The 16879-nt window shown below is 44.4% G+C and overlaps 1 long non-coding RNA gene across 2 annotated transcripts in view; it reads left to right on the plus strand.

Annotated features, from left to right (window-relative positions):
- Positions 1-985: 985 nt before the first annotated feature.
- Positions 986-16879, plus strand: part of LOC142661485 (uncharacterized) — a 109215-nt gene continuing 93321 nt past the window's right edge. For both annotated transcript variants that reach the window (XR_012850746.1, XR_012850747.1), the window contains exons 1-3: positions 986-1075; positions 13784-13801; positions 15249-15329. This is a non-coding gene — a long non-coding RNA (uncharacterized LOC142661485). The remainder of the gene's footprint in view (positions 1076-13783; positions 13802-15248; positions 15330-16879) is intronic.

The following is a 16879-nucleotide window of genomic DNA, read 5'->3' on the forward strand; positions in this document are numbered from 1 at the left end:
AAGCCAATAGGCATCAGTGTAGGAGGACACATCGCTTCCTAAAGTGATGGACGTATCCATCAGCTAATAAAAAGTAGTAAGCCACTACCAATGGGGAAAAGGCATGTCATTCCTGCTTCAGGCAGGCGGAAGGGGCGGAACGGGGCGGGACCGTGGCATGTCACTTCCTACTCCGCTCGCATGCTCATCCCAAATGCTCTGGCTGAGGATTCCGCTCCTAGAGGGAACCCCTGACGTCACTGTCCATATGTGGACAGTGACATGAGAGGTTCCATCTAGGAACCGATTCCCCGGCCAGAGCGTCGGCAATGCTCTGGCAGGGGATTACGCTCCTGGAGGAACCACTGACGTCACTGTCCATATATGGACAGTGACGTTAAGGGCTTCCCTGGGCACAGTGCTTAAAGTAGCGTTGTGCCCAGGGAGTCCTCAGCAAGCTGAGGATCTCCCTCTGTTGACAGCGGGACATACCACCGGCCACCCGGGGCAGCGGGACACCTCCTGGAATCCGGGAAGGTTGGGAGTTATGGTTTAAGACCCGTGTGCACATTCTCATACGGTGTAGACATTGTTAAAGCTGTAAATTACACTTTTAGGTAAGAACTGCTGACGTTTATTGAAATATCTACGTAGGCATGCAAAGACCCATCTTCAGCAACCATCACTTGCATTCCATTGTCTTAGCTAATCCTAAATGATCATGTCCAAAGTCTAATTCATCATTAAAACACAGGCAGTGGACATTTTTAGAAGTAGCTAGTATTTCTAGCCTTGTCATTGCCTTGGTAATATTTTTTAGTGATACTAAACTTTTGAACACCAGTGTAAAAATAAAATAGTTCACAGCAGTTTGCACAAAAGGAAATCGCCCACTAATTGCTGTATTCTCAGTCATATTTATTTATATAAACTAATTTCCTCCATCAGTAAAAACCATCTACAGCTTTGTTGTAAATTAATATGAAAAAATCTGTTCATTCTTCAGGAAAGAATATGTTCTTCATGGAAATAATGCAAATAACACAGGAATTAACGTCACAGATGAAACAGTCATTGGAGCAGTCTGCTGATATAGGTAAAATATGGAAACGGTAATGTTATAAAGTCTCCAATGATAATGTCTTGTTATTACCATGGTTTAATGAAGCACTTAAAAAAAAAAAAGAGCAGAGCCTTTTTGTGAGATACTTTTTTCTCCTTGCTTATCTCTCCTATGTTTTCTGCTTATTCTCAATTGTCTATTTATTTCTCTGTCTGGACATACAAATCCTGCCCAAATCTATGTGGACACCTAACCATCACACCTGTAAGAAGTTGTTGGGCATTACATTCCATAATCCTCGGCATTAATATGGAATTGGGCTCCCCTTTAGCTGTTTCTAGGATGGCTTTCCACAAGATTTCATTGTGTCTATGGGAATTTGTGCTGAGCCAGGCACTGATGTTGAATGAGAAGGTCTGGCTTGCTATCGACTTCAAATTTATCCCAAAGGTGTTCAATGGAGTTGAGATCAGGGCTCTGTGCAGCCACTTGAGTTCTACAAACTAAACTCATCAAACCATGTGTTCGTGCACCCCGCTTTAATGCAATGGGGCATGCTGAAACAGGAAAGGGCTTTCCCCAAACTGTTGCCACAAATTAGGGAGCTTATAATGATCTCAAATGTCTTTGTATGCTGAAGCATTAAATAGTCAGTGGCGGATTAAGTAGACCATGGGCCCTGGGCTGTTACCCAAACTTGGGCCCCCCTTCCTCACCGCCGCCCTGCCGCGCCGTAACTATTTTTGACACTACTTTTTTGGGCAAGCATTAACAGTGTTACGATTTCCCTTGTCACAGGGCTGTGTCCCTACATACTGAGAGTATCACACTGTGCAGGGACACAACCTCCTGACAAGGGGAATTGTCTATCAGTCCTGGACTGCAGAAAGACTTTTTGTGAAATACAAGGATTCCTATAATAAACATGTCAGGAGAGGTGACAGATTCTCTATAAATCTAGTGACTCACAGGTGACGACGTCTAAGATTCTAGTAGTTTTTTTCCTCTTTTCTTCTCCATCCGGTCCAGCGCTCATGACGACTTCTCCTGGCCATGACTCATTTCTGCAGAATTTGCCACTCAGACGTCTCCCCACTTTTCCAACATTTCCACACCTATAAACGAAAATAAAGTTATCATGGTGCCACATACTGTGCCCCTAAATATAATAGCACCAAACACTGCGCGCCTGAATATAATACCACACACTGTAAAACACCACATACACACAGGCCCCTGTACATAGTGCCACACACAGCCCCTGTAGATATTACACACCCCCATAGATATCGCCATACACAGCCCCCTCTATATATCACACATCCTCCCCGTAGAGAGCGTTACACACAGCCCCATATAGATAAACTTTATGAATAAAAATTGTAAAATAGCAAAAAAGGTGTGTATAAAAACGATAAAAAACGAACATTGTCTACGGAAAAAACGTCGCAAAAATCACGTCGTTTTTATTTATTTTTTATAAAAATGTGTGTTTGGTGCAACTTTGTAATTACGTTTTATTAAAAAATATTTTCACTTTTTGAGATACAGCTGCTTTGTATCCTGTATCCGTCAGGTCAGCAGGACTGACAGGATCAGTGACACGCAGGATACACCTCAAATCTATCACATCGAAGATTATAATTTAGCGCATGGCCCGTTTCACTGATCCCGTCAGTCCTGCTGACCTGACGGATACAGGATACAAAGCAGCTGTATCTCAAAAAGTGAAAATATTTTTTAATAAAACGTAATTACAAAGTTGCACCAAACACACATTTTTATAAAAAAGAAATAAAAACGACGTGATTTTTGCGACGTTTTTTCCGTAGACAATGCAGGTTTCTTTTTTTTTAGCGTTTTTATACACACCTTTTTTGCTATTTTAGAATTTTTATTCATAAAGTTTGAAAATAATAGTAAAAAAATAAGCTTTTTTAAGTTTCAGCTATTTTTTTTGGTAATAACATAGTTTTACCCAAAAATAGACCTTTTATTTGTAATCGTCATTGTTTACCGTAAATGTTAATATATTACATGTCTATATTAGGGTAATTGGGTCAGCGCTAGCGTTACAACAATGATTGGCGGGGGGGGGGGGACGACGGTTTTTATTGGGGTGCGTATTTTATGTGTATTTATTATTTCATTTTTTTTGCACTTTACTTTCCTATTTTTTTATTACTGTGGTCTGTTCCTCAAAGGTCAAAAAAGACCTTTGGGGAACTTTATATATATTTTTTCTTTCTTTTACACCATGTTTTTCCACTGTAACTGGAGCTGCACAGCAGCCCCAGTTACAGGGGAAATCAGCCCTCTCATAGTGACGATTGTCACTAATAGGGCTGTGCTGGGTCTAGTTAGACCCAGCAGCAGCCTGCCACTAACGGCACCCGGCGATCATGTGAACAGTCACATGATCACCGGGAGGAATAGAGACAGCGCCGCTGCTGCTGTCTCTATTCCTATACACAGCGTTCATTGAACGCTGTGTAAGAAGACATCGGAGAAGACAGAAGCAGCGAAAGCTGCTTCTGTCTTCTCCTCAGGGTCCCCGGCAGTCACTGACAGCCGGAGACCCGATCGCGCGGGCAGCAAGTTAAAACCCGAGCCGTAGAAAGTCTATGGCTCGGGTTTTAAGGACCCGTCCCTGACCGCTGGCCGTAAAAATACAGCCAGCGGTCGGGAACCAGTTGGGAAGGAGGATAAGCCTGCTGTACTGACCTCAGCGCCGGTGACCGACCGTCTTGCAGATTCGGAGTAACAGAACAGCCGTCCCTCGCTGTTCTGTTACTCAATGGCGGCGGCCCGCACTTGTCAGGGAGGCGTGTCCTACCCCTTTCCCGGCCAATTCCCTGCTCCTCCCCTCATCTTCGTTAGTTAGCAGCGCTAGCGCGCTGAATAAGTACCTTTGCAAGATGATGTGCGGTTCGGGCTGCCATGGGCCCCCTGGGAGCCTCGGGCCCCGGGCGGCCGCCCGAATCGCCCATATGATAATCCGCCACTGTAAATAGTTACATAGTTACATAGTTTGTACGGTTGAACAAAGACACTTGTCCATCAAGTTCATCCAAGTGATGGGAAAGGGGAAGTAAAACATTTCTACACATAGGAGCTAATATTTTTTTGTTCTAGGAAATTATCTAAGCCTTTTTTAAAGCCACCTGCTGTCCCTGCTGTGACCAGCTCCTGCGGTAGATTATTCCATAAATTAAATTCACCGTTCTCACAGTAAAGAAGGCTTGTCGCCTCTGCAGATTGAACCTTTCTTTTTCCAGACGGAGGTAGTGCCCCCTTGTTTTTTGAGGGGGTTTTACATAGAACAGGATTTCACCATATTTTTTGTATGTGCCATTCATATATTTATATAAGTTACTCATGTCCCCCCTTAGTCGTCTTTTTTAAAGGCTAAATAAGTTTATTTCTTTTAATCTTTCCTCATAACTTAGATTCTCCATGCCCCTTATTAGCTTCCTTGCTCTTCTTTGTATTTTTTCCAACTCCAGTGCATCCTTTCTGTGAACTGGAGCCCAGAACTGAACTGCATATTCTAGATGAGGCCTCACTAATGCTTTGTAAAGTGGTAATATTATATCCCTGTCCCGCGAGTCTATGCCTCTTTTAATACACGACAATATCTTGCTGGCCCTTGAAGCAGCTGATTGACATTGCATGCTGTTATTTAGTTTATGATTTACAAGTACACCCAGATCCTTCTCAACAAGTGACTCCCCCAGTGTAGCTCCCTCTAGGACATATGATGCATGCAGGTTGTTCGTATCCAGGTGCATAACTTTAAATTTATCTACATTAAACTTCATTTGCCAAGTGGACGCCCAAACACTTAGTGTGTTCAAATCAGCTTGCAATTCACGAACATCTTCCATAGTCTGAACTATATTACATAGTTTGGTGTCATCTGCAAAAATAGCAATAGTGCTATTAATCCCATCCTCTATATCATTAATAAATAAGTTGAATAATAGTGGTCCCAGCACTGAGCCCTGTGGTACACCACTTATAACCGGGGACCATTCAGAGTAGGAATAATTTACCACAACTCTCTGGATACGGTCCTTGAGCCAATTCTCAATCCAATTACAAACTATACTTTCTAAACCTAAAGTCCTTAATTTACCCATTAGACGTCTATGAGGGACAGTGTCAAATGCCTTTGCAAAGTCCAAAAACACTGTATCCACAGCAGCCCCTCTGTCTAGGCTTCTGCTCACCTCTTCATAAAAACAGATCAGGTTGGTTTGACAGCTTCTGTCCTTAGTAAAACCATCCTGGCTGTCACTTATAATACTATTTTTTGTCACATAATCCTGTTGTTAAGGATCTGCCAGGCACAGCTTCTGTATCAACGCCCATAGGTAATCAGTCTGCACCTGCTTCTATGTCTGGGAGACTGACTTCATCTTCCACCACTCAGGATGGCAGGCTTAGGAGTGGGAGAGCCTATCATAGCCTGGCCAGACGGAGCTAGATCCCGCCCTCTGTCTATTTATACCTGCCTTTCCTGTTCCTCCTTGCTTGTGATTCGTTTCTGTTGGTTTCCTGGCCCTGTTGCAGCTTCTAGAACTACTTGTCCCTGCTTCATATTGACCCTGGCTTACTGACTACTCTCCTGCTCTGCGTTTGGTACATCGTACACTCCTGGTTTGACTCGGCTTGTTCACTACTCTCCTGCTCTGCGTTTGGTACCTCGTACACTTCTGGTTTGACTCGGCTCGTTCACCACTCTTGTTGCTCACGGTGTTGCCGTGGGCAACTGCCCCTTTTCCCTTGCTTCTGTGTACTCTTGTCTGTTTGTCTGTCGTGCACTTATTGAGCGTAGGGACCGTCGCCCAGTTGTACCCCGTCGCCTAGGGCGGGTCGTTGCAAGTAGGCAGGGACTGAGTGGCGGGTAGATTAGGGCTCACTTGTCTGTTTCCTTACCCCCTTCATTACATAATCACAAGCCTATATACCTACTCTACCTTGGTCCCTCACACTACCATGGACCCCCTTGAGACCCTGGTTCAGCAAATGCAGGGTCTCTCCCTACAGGTCCAGGCCCTGGCTCAGAGGGTCAACCAGCCTGATGCTACCATGGTAGTGCCCCTCACCTCACCTTTTGAAACCCACCTCAAGTTGCCTGACCGGTTCTCAGGGGACCGGAAGACTTTTCTCTCCTTTCGGGAGAGTTGTAGGCTCTATTTTCGCTTAAAGCCCCACTCCTCTGGTTCTGAGAGCCAGCGGGTGGGTATAATTATGTCCCAGCTCCAGGAAGGGCCCCAAGAATGGGCCTTCTCCTTGGCTCCTGACGCCCCTAAACTTTCCTCCGTTGATCTTTTCTTTTCTGCTCTCGGACTCATTTATGACGAGACTGACAGGATTGCCTTTGCCTAGAGTCAGCTGGTGACCTTACGTCAGGGTAAGAGACCTGTGGAGGAGTATTGCTCTGACTTTAGGAAGTGGTGCGTAGCTTCTCGGTGGAATGACCCTGCCTTAAGGTGCCAGTTTAGGTTGGGCCTGTTGAACGCCCTCAAAGACCTGCTAGTTAGCTATCCCTCTTCTGACTCCCTAGACCATGAATCCCTAGACCAGGTTAAGGCTTTAGCGGTACGACTTGACCGACGTCTCAGGGAACGACAACGTGAACGTTTTTGTGTTTTCTCCTCTGACTCCCCCATGATGCATCCCGAGGATCCGTTGCTTTGTTCTTCCACGGAAGACTCGGAGGTACCTATGCAACTCGGGGCCTCCGTGTCCCCCCAACAATGTAGAGAGTTCCGCAGGAAGAATGGTTTCTGCTTCTATTGTGGGGATGACAAGCATCAAGTGAGCACCTGTCCTAGGCGCAAGAATAAGCAGCCGGAAAACTTCCGCGCCTAAGTGATCATCGGGGAGGTCACTTGGGCGCACAGGTATTTCCCGTAAACATGAAACGTAATAAAATCTTGCTTCCCTTTCAGGTCTCTTTTGGTGGTAGGTCTGCTACCGGCAGTGCCTTCGTGGATTCAGGGTCGTCTGCTAATATCATGTCTGTGGAATTTGCTATGTCTCTAGCTATGCCTTTGATTGATTTGCCTAAACCTGTCCCGGTAGTGGGTATCGACTCCACTCCTCTTGCTAATGGTTATTTTACACAGCATACCCCTGTTTTTGAACTCCTTGTTGGCTCCATGCATTTGGAGAAGTGCTCTGTACTGTTGATGCAGGGATTATCGCCCGGTTGCAGTTGCATAATCCCACGTTTGACTGGAATACTGAGGATCTTACCAAATGGGGTAATGAATGCTTGACGTCATGTTTTTCTGTTAATTCTATTTCTCCCCCTGAGGAGGTGAACACGCTACCTGAGTTTGTTCAGGATTTCGCTGAAGTTTTCTCTAAGGAGGCCTCCGAAGTGTTACCTCCTCATAGAGAATACGATTGCGCTATCGATTTGGTACCAGGAGCTAAGCTCCCTAAGGGTAGGATATTTAATCTCTCTTGTCCCGAACGTGAAGCCATGAGAGAGTATATCCAGGAATGCCTGGCCAAGGGTTACATTCGCCCCTCTACTTCTCCGGTAGGTGCTGGCTTCTTCTTCGTAGGGAAGAAGGATGGTGGTCTTAGGCCTTGCATTGACTACCGTAACTTGAATAAGGTCACTGTAAGGAACCAGTATCCCCTTCCTTAGATTCCTGATCTATTTAATCAGGTTCAGGGGGCCCAATGGTTCTCTAAGTTTGATCTACGGGGGGCGTATAACCATATCCGCATCAAAGAGGGGGATGAGTGGAAGACTGCGTTTAACATGCCCGAAGGTCATTTCGAATACCTCGTCATGCCCTTTGGGTTGTGTAATGCTCCCGCGGTCTTCCAGAATTTCATAAATGAGATTTTAAGAGATTACCCGGGGGTATTTCTTGTAGTGTACCTTGATGACATACTTGTGTTTTCCAAGGACTGGTCCTCCCACATTGAGCATGTCAGGAAGGTGCTCCAGGTCCTTCGGGAAAATAAACTGTTTGCGAAAAGTGAAAAATGTGTGTTTGGGGTGCAGGAGATACCATTTTTGGGTCAAATCCTCACTCCTCATGAATTCCACATGGACCCCGCCCAGGTCCAGGCTGTGGCGGAATGGGTCCAACCTGCCTCCCTGAAGGCGTTACAGTGCTTCTTGGGGTTCGCTAATTATTACAGGAGATTTATTGCTAACTTCTCGGTCATCGCTAAGCCTCTTACGGATCTCACTCACAAGGGTGCTTATCTCCTCCGCTGGCCTCCTGAGGCTCTCCAGGCAGGCTTTTGAGGTCCTTAAGAAGTGCTTTATCTCGGCCCCGGTGTTGGTTCAGCCCAACCAAATGGAGCCATTTATCGTGGAGGTTGACGCGTCCGAGGTGGGAGTGGAGGCTGTCTTGTCGCAGGGTACCAGGTCCTTCACCCATCTCCGTCCCTGTGCCTACTTCTCCAGGAAGTTTTCGCCCACTGAGAGTAACTATGATATTGGCAACCGCGAACTCTTAGCCATTAAATGGGCATTTGAAGAGTGGCGCCACTTCCTGGAGGGGGCTAGGCACCAGGTAACGGTCCTTACTGACCACAAGAATCTGGTTTTCCTAGAATCTGCCCGGAGGCTAAACCCGAGACAAGCTCGATGGGCGTTATTTTTTACCAGATTCAACTTTTTGGTTACCTATAGGGCTGGGTCTAAAAATATTAAGGCTGATGCACAGTTGCGTAGCTTCATGGCCAGCCCTCCTTTGGAGGAAGATCCTGCTTGTATTTTGCCTCTAGGTATAATCATTTCCTCTACTGATTCTGATTTCGTTTCTGAAATTGTGGCTGATCAAGGTTCAGCTCCCGGGAACCTTCCTGAGAACAAGCTGTTTGTTCCCCTGCAATTCCGGCTAAGGGTACTTAGGCAAAATCATGACTTCGCACTATCTGGTCATCCAGGCATCCTGGGTACCAAGCACCTCATTGCCAGAAACTATTGGTGGCCTGGGTTGCCTAAATACGTTAAGGCCTACATCGCCGCTTGTAAGGTTTGTGCTAGGTCCAAGACTCCCAAGTCCCGACCAGCGGGCTTACTACGTTCTTTGCCCATTCCCCAGAGACCTTGGACCCATATCTCGATGGATTTTATCACCGATTTGCCTCCATCTCAAGGCAAGTCGGTGGTGTGGGTTGTAGTAGACCGCTTCAGTAAGATGTGCCACTTTGTGCCCCTCAAGAAACTACCCAATGCTAAGACGCTAGCTACCTTGTTTTTCAAACACATCCTGCGTCTCCATGGGGTCCCTGTCAATATTGTTTCTGACAGAGGGGTACAATTTGTTTCTTTGTTTTGGAGAGCCTTTTGTAAAAAGTTGGAGATTGATCTGTCCTTCTCCTCTGCCTTCCATCCTGAAACTAATGGCCAAACTGAGAGGACTAATAAATCTCTAGAACAATATTTAAGGTGTTTTATCTCTGACTGTCAATATGATTGGGTCTCATTCATCCCCCTCGCCGAATTTTCGCTTAATAACCGGGTCAGTAACTCGTCAGGGGTCTCCCCCTTTTTCTGTAATTTTGGGGTTAATCCACGGTTCTCCTCCGTTTCACCTGGTAGTTCCAATAATCCCGAGGTAGAGGTCGTTCATCGGGAACTGTGCACAGTCTGGGCCCAGGTTCAGAAGAACCTAGAGGCGTCCCAGAGCATACAAAAAACTCAGGCAGATAGAAGACATTCTGCTAACCCCTTGTTTATGGTCGGGGATCTGGTGTGGCTATCGTCAAAGAACTTGCGCCTTAAAGTCCCGTCCAAGAAGTTTGCTCCCCGGTTTATAGGGCCGTACAAGGTCATTGAAGTCCTCAATCCTGTCTCCTTCCGACTGGAGTTGCCCCCATATTTTCGAGTACACAACGTGTTTCATGCCTCCCTCCTTAAACGCTGCTCTCCGTCCTTGGCTCCCTCGAGGAAACCTCCTGTCCCCGTTCTCACCCCTGAGGGGGTAGAATTAGAGGTGGCCAAGATTGTGGACAGCAAGATGGTCCAAGGCTCCCTACAGTACCTGGTCCATTGGAGAGGATACGGGCCTGAGGAGAGGACTTGGGTACCCGCCCGGGATGTTCACGCTGGGGTATTGGTCAGGAGGTTCCACCTCCGTTTCCCCAATAAACCAGGTCCATCTAGAAAGGGTCCGGTGGCCCCTCATAAAAGGGGGGGCACTGTTAAGGATCTGCTAAGCACAGCTTCTGCATCCACGCCCATAGGTAATCAGTCTGCACCTGCTTCTATGTCTGGGAGACTGACTCCATCTTCCACCACTCAGGATGGCAGGCTTAGGAGTGGGAGAGCCTATCATAGCCTGGCCAGATGGAGCTAGCTCCCGCCCTCTGTCTATTTATACCTGCCTTTCCTGTTCCTCCTTGCTTGGGATTCTTCTCTGTTGGTTTCCTGGCCCTGCTGCAGCTTCTAGAACTACTTGTCCCTGCTTCATATTGACCCTGGCTTACTGACTACTCTCCTGCTCTGCGTTTGGTACCTCGTACACTCCTGGTTTGACTCGGCTTGTTCACTACTCTCCTGCTCTGCGTTTGGTACCTCGTACACTCCTGGTTTGACTCGGCTCGTTCACCACTCTTGTTGCTCACGGTGTTGCCGTGGGCAACTGCCCCTTTTCCCTTGCTTCTGTGTACCCTTGTCTGTTTGTCTGTCGTGCACTTATTGAGCGTAGGGACCGTCGCCCAGTTGTACCCCGTCGCCTAGGGCGGGTCGTTGCAAGTAGGCAGGGACTGAGTGGCAGGTAGATTAGGGCTCACTTGTCTGTTTCCTTACCCCCTTCATTACACCTGTGTATAGTCCCTCAATAGCCCCTCAAACATTTTCCCCACAATGGATGATAAGTTTACTGGTCTATAATCACCCGGGGAAGACCTAGAGCCCTTTTTGAAAATAGGCACCACATTTGCCCTGCGCCAGTCCCTTGGCAGTATACCAGTCACTAGAGAATCTCTAAATATTATGAAGAGGGAGACAGAAATAACTGAACGAAGCTCCTTAAGAACTCTAAGGTGTAACCCATCTGGTCCCGGGCCTTGTGTACATTTATTTTATTTAATTTAGCTTGCACCATATCTACATTCATCCAATTCAGTATATCAACTGATATATTAACAGCACTGGCACCAGCTACATCATCTGCTCCTTCTTCTGTTGTATATACAGAGCTGAAGAACCCATTTAGTAACTCTGCCTTCTCTTGATCCCCTGTGACCAACTCCCCATTACCACTATCTAGGGGTCCTACATGTTCAGACCTTGGCTTTTTTACATTTATATACTTGAATAATTTTTGGGGATTTGTTTTACTATCCTTGGCCACCTGCCTTTCATTTTGTATTTTTGCTGATTTTATTACCTTTTTACAGATTTTATTAAGCTCTTTATATTTTACAAAGGCTACAGCTGTACCCTCAGATTTGTATTTTTTAAATGCCCTTTTATTGTCGTGTATTGCCCCTTTCACAGAAGGTGTAAGCCATGTGGGGTTTAATTTGAGTCGTTTATACTTGTTACCTATAGGAATACATTTTGCACTATAATAACTCAAAGTAGATTTGAAAATCTCCCATTTATCATTTGTTCCATTATTTGACATTAGTTCTTCCCAGTCCATATCCTGAATTGCAGCCCTCATCCTGGGGAAATTGGCTTTCTTAAAATTAAATGTTTTTGCCCTCCCAGCCTGCGTTTGTTTTTTACAGTATAGGTAATATGTAACTATATTATGATCACTGTTACCGAGGTTTTCACGAACATTGACATTCCCAACAAGATCTGTATTATTAGAAATTACCAGATCCAACAGAGCTTCACCTGTAGTCGGGTCTTGCACAAACTGGCCCATATAATTTTCCTGCAACAGGTTGAGGAAATGTCTCCCCTTTGCAGTTGAAGCTGAACCATGACACCAATTAATATCCCGGAGGGCATGCCTTGCCCTCTTACCCGGCAGGTACTCGCGGAATTGAACCCTCCCTTTAAAATGTACCAGGGATTAATCAATAGAAATACACTTCTCGGGGGTGTATGCTTGGGAAAACCGGGCACTGGAACGGTCTAATAGGGGTCTCCGTTTATACAAACGGTCAAATGCCCTTTTTTGTCATGTATTGCCCTTTTTACAGAAGGTGTAAGCCATGTGGGGTTTAATTTTAGTCGTTTATACTTGTTACCAATGGGAATAAATTTTGCACTATAATTACCCAAAGTAGATTTGAAAATCTCCCATTTATCATTTGTCCCATTATTTGACATTAGTTCTTCCTAGTCTATATCCTGAATTGCAGCCCTCATCCTGGGGAAATTGGCCTTCTTAAAATTAAGTGTTTTTGCCCTCCCAGCCTGTGTTTGTTTTTTTATAGTATATGTAAAATATAACTATATTATGATCACTGTTACCAAGGTTTTCACGAACATTCACATTCCCAACAAGCTCTGCATTATTAGAAATGACCAGATCCAACAGAGCTTCACCTCTAGTCGGGTCTTCCACAAACTGGCCCATAAAATTTTCCTGCAACAGGTTGAGGAGATGTCTCCCCTTTGCAGTTGAAGCCGAACCATGATGCCAATTAATATCCTGGTAATTAAAATCTCCCATTATCACTACAGTACCAGCCTGTGCAGCCCGCTTCATTTGTTTATATAGCTGACATTCCATCTCCTCAGTTATATTGGGGGGTCTATAGATTACACCAAAAGTAATTTTTTTCAGTGTTTACCTCCCTTTGTAATTCCACCCAGTAATATTATTTTTCACTGGAAATGGGGATCTAACCCAAAGCCTGAGACATAGCCCCAGATCATTGTCCCTACTATGCCATAATGGTAGATAGTGTTCTCCTGGCATCCACTAAACCCAGATATCTCCATCAGACTGCCAGATAGTGAAACATGGTTCATCACTCCAGAGAACACAATTCCACTGCTCCAAATTCTAGTGACTGGATGATTTACACTACTACAGCCGACACTTGGCTTTGCAGATGGTGATCTTAGGCTTGCGTGTAGCTGCTCAACCATGGAAACCCATTTCATGACGTTCCTGACGTGCAGTTCATGTGCTGATGTCCCTTCCAGAGACAATTTGGAACTCTGTAGTGCATGATGCAACAGACTATAGGCAATTTCTATGTGCCACGTGCTTCTGCATTTAGCAGGACTGCTCTGTGTGTATTCATGGTCTACCACTTCCTGGCTGAGATTTAATTTTTCCTAGATGTTTCCCCTCTGCCGATCAGCTGTTTTGAAGGGGGTGCACCGCTCTTACGAGAGCTGCTTCCCCTTAATTTCTACTTGCTCACTGTGAATCGTTGACACACATTTAGCGGCCATTCACAGGTATTGCAACTTTTTTTTTCCATTCACTTCAATGGGAGAAGTCTGCAATATCTATGCATCACCGCTACATGCGTGGCCGATGATTCACGAGCGCTGTATTCCCTTCAAAACAGCTGTTTGGCGGGGGTCCCAGGAGTCAAACCTGACCGATCAGCTATTGATGGCCTATCCTGAGGATAGGCCAATACATTTTTACTGGCTGGAAAACCCCTTTAAAAGTACGGAGAGCTTTCAGATGTCACAAATAGACAAGCCTGTTCCTTATATAGACCTGCTATGTAATAGATACCAGGTGATTGATAATTAATTGCTTTTCTGATTTGACATATTTTATAATATATGGAAACTGAAATGTTGACTATGTTCTCTTTCAGCTTGTTCTGAGGACTGCTGTAAGTACAACCATCTTTTTCTTTCTTCTTTCTATACTTTAATTCCTGTTGCACAGGATGAATGAGACATGGGGAGACTTAAACAGCTTAAATATAGTTACATGAATTAAAAGAAGACATAATACATTTATCAGGGCGGCTTTAGATAAGAGCCGTAGCTTTAGGAGGGTGCAAAGGAAGGAGTCGAACCTGGAACCCGACACTTGAGGGGCCCAATAGCCGCTCTGCCACATAGGTAGACTCCATAAATATAAATGGCAAATGGTAGGTGGGGTCTTTGTTACCAATTTAGCATAGAGGCCCAAGATCTTCAAGTTACACCTCTGATTTAGATGCAACCAAGATTAGCTACAAGATTCTTATATTACAGGGTGAGCGTAAAGTCACTTTTACACCTATGTTACTCAAAACACATACAGGGCCTCTTGCATAAAGCTGCTCAATCAAGAAATGATGGTGTTACCCATAGCAACCAAGAAAATTATAGCAAAGTAAAAGAAAAAGCAAGAGCAGGGCTCCAGGTGGCAACTGCAAGCAATAATGCAACTTCAAAATTTTTAGTCTTAGGAGCAAAACGCACCCAAGTGATTTTTTTTTTTTTTAGTCTGGAACCCTGAAAAGTCTAGATGCTATAGCAAACAGCAATTTATCCATTAACTCCTTAATAAACAACCATATGCCTTTTCACGTGGTCATTAAGTGTACTGATGCCAATGCGCTGCCTTTTCATGGCACTGTGTCATAAGCCCGACATGGATGGCTCGTGACAGCTAAAATAGGTGTGGGACTGTTTAAAGACAGTCAGGCTCCTGCTTTTACAGCTGGGATCTGAGTTACCTCCGATCCCGGCTGTTGAACCCTTAGATGCCGCAGTCATAAGTGACTGCGGCATCTAAGTGGTTTCAGAGATAGGGGTCATCCTCTGTCACCTATTCAGCATACCCGCAATGTTTTGAGGGGTGTCAATAGTTTCCATGGCAGTTGGGGGCCTAACAAAGGCCCCATGTCTGCCATCAGCATCACATAGTGAAGTTCCGCAAAAAACAAGCCCTTTCATGTTACAAGCACCCAAGGTATGACTTTTGAAATGCAACAATGAGAATCCTTTATATTCTTGGTATATCTAACTTAAAGGAGATATTTACAAATTGCAGAAAACCCTTTCAAATCCTAATAAAAGTAATTAATGTAAATAAAAGATATATATGACTGAAATACCACACTTCTTCTGAAACCAAGCTGTTCCAGTCACTACTGGGGTCCAGTAGTACGAGGAGGATTGGAAATAATCAGATATACAATTCAGAATCGGGGTTCGCCATTGAAAATTGTGACATCATAGAATAATAATCAGGCAAAATCCTGTGGCTCCATTAGAAACTGAATAAGTACATGTTAATATTCCCTATCAATATTTGTTTGTGAAATGTAGCTTCTGTGTTTATAGCCGTGACAGAGGGACCGATGCTAGACTGTTGGACGTGTCTTCGAATCAGAGCTCAGTGCTTTAGAGGCTCTGTATGTGCAGGTAATGTCCTTTTACTAAGCTTAAAGTGGTTTTTCTAGGAAGAGACCATTATTCTTTACATATACAAATCAACTGCTTTAATAAAATGTTATAACTCACCAATATATTGTTATGAAGAATTCTGCTCCAGAAAATCAAATGTTACAGACCACCCTGCCACTTCAAGCCACCTTACGGTGGCCTGGCACACAAGGGTGGCCGGCTAGCCAGCATCAGGATGTTGTGTGCAGTGACGCAGACAAGTTCCTGATGCACTCCAGAAGCAGTCTGGGGTCTGAAGTAATTCTGGGGTCTTATCAGGAACTAATTTTATTTTGGGGTCTGGTCTGGGGTTTGATGCCTCCATTCCCTCATCCTGCATTGTCTTATGTGGCCAACAGTGTTTGGGGTACCATTGTCCCAGCATGCTCTGATCATTTATCAGGTGATGCTCGGAGTTATTGTTACAGAAGTTTTGGGGTTTTTACAGTAACTTGACTGGCAAGTGTGCCCTCACCCTGACTTTCATATAGATCTATATATGAAATTAAGAGCGGACTTGGTTAGCAGTGCCAACTGACAAAATAAACAGAATAAATATTGTTGCTTTAATATTTTGGTTAAAAACAGACCCCTTTAATACCTTGGCAACATTTGATGTGCATCCCATGGCACTATGTAGTTAGCACAAAGCACTGTAAATGTGCCAACAGTTTACACAACGGGTGTCCACTGTATATTGCATTGCTGCAACAGCCGTGATGAGAGAGGACAGTCATCATTTACAATACATTTGAAAAAAATAATAATTTTTGGCTCTCAGAATATGGCGACACAAAAACAAATAACGTAGAAGAAAAATTGTGCTTTTATTATGCTAAAGTAGTAAAACATAAAAAAAACTGTTAAAATGTGATATCTGCATAATCATAACGAGCCGCAGAATAAAGATAATGTCATTTATACAGCACAGAGGACGCCGTAGAAACAAATCCAAAAAGCAATGGTGGAATTGCTGTTTTTTCCCTACATTATATGTATCCCACAATTGTGCTGTTAAAAAATAAAATTCTTCCTGTAAGAAAACAAGCACTCATATTGTATGCCTAAGTCAACGGAAAAAAAGTTAAAAGTTATGGCTTTTGCAACTGATTAGTAAGGGGAGTATTACTTTGTTTTATTCTATAGCATGGTAAGCTTTTTTGTTTTTGGATTGTATTAATTGCATTTTTTTTTTTTGCTGTTTCAATATGTCTTTATTAAACAGTTGAGACATCAGAAAGTATATATGAACAGTTCTACTCTCAGGTAGAAGTAAGGGCCTGTTCACATCACTGTTGCCCTTCTGTTGAGGGGTTCCGTCAGAGGTTTCCTTCAGTTAACCCCTCAACGGAAAGGCAAATGGAAATCTAAGCTTCCGTTCCCTCAACATTGATATCAATAGTGACCAAAACCTAGCTAATGCTTTCCGTTGGTCACCGTTGTGACAGGGTTCCGTTGCTCTTGACGGAACCAATAGCGCAGACAGATGACAGACTAAAACCATTAGCTAGGTTTCCGTCACCATTTAA

The sequence above is a fragment of the Rhinoderma darwinii genome, chromosome 10 (assembly GCF_050947455.1).
Source record: "Rhinoderma darwinii isolate aRhiDar2 chromosome 10, aRhiDar2.hap1, whole genome shotgun sequence".
NCBI lineage: Eukaryota > Metazoa > Chordata > Amphibia > Anura > Rhinodermatidae > Rhinoderma > Rhinoderma darwinii.